The sequence below is a fragment of the Saccopteryx leptura genome, chromosome 10, assembly GCF_036850995.1.
Source record: "Saccopteryx leptura isolate mSacLep1 chromosome 10, mSacLep1_pri_phased_curated, whole genome shotgun sequence".
Lineage (NCBI taxonomy): Eukaryota > Metazoa > Chordata > Mammalia > Chiroptera > Emballonuridae > Saccopteryx > Saccopteryx leptura.
Genome location: NC_089512.1, coordinates 10,823,453 through 10,824,262, shown reverse-complemented (window position 1 = coordinate 10,824,262; position 810 = coordinate 10,823,453).

The following is an 810-nucleotide window of genomic DNA, read 5'->3' as shown; positions in this document are numbered from 1 at the left end:
CCCGTGGGGGCAGGGACACACCAGCCAGCGCCCCAGAGCACCAGGCGTGAGTCTGGAGGGGCCACTGGAACATATCTGGCTTAGAACATTTCCTCACCTGTAAAATGGAAATAACAAAAATAGTAATAGCTACTTCATAGGGCTGTTGTGTGGATTCAATGAGACAATGTTGGTGGACGGTACTTATGCTACCATTGTATTCCCGGAAGAAAGGCTTCATGGGAGGGCTCTTCTGGGAGGGAGCTCGCGCTTCCACTTTGCTTTCCCAGGAAGGAGAGGCGTCAAGAAACCCCCAAGAGTGTTGCTCATGCTGCTCGTTGAAATACATTCTGATTTCAAAACTTACTACAAAGCTGCAGTAATCAAGGACAGTGTGGTATTGGCAGAAGGACAGCTCACTGGAATAGAATTGAAAGTCCAGACATCAACCTTTATGCTTCTAGGCTGTGGGTTTTTGATAAAAACTCCAAGACAATTCAAGATACCCACCGGCTAAAAAAAAATGTGAGATTGTCTCCTTATCTCAGAGTTTATACAAAAATTAACCCAAAATGAATCTGAGAGCTAAATCTATGAACTCTAAGAAGAAAATATAGGTGTAAACCTTCATCACCTTGGATCAGGCAATGACTTCTTAGATATGACACAGCCCAAGCCATCAAGAAAAAGTAGATTAATTTGATGTCATCAAAATTGAAAACTTTTGTGTTTCAAAGAACACCATTGAAAAGTGGAAAAGCCTGACCAGGTGGTGGCACAGTGGATAGAGTGTCAGACTGTGATGCGGAGGACCCAGGTTCAACACCTCGA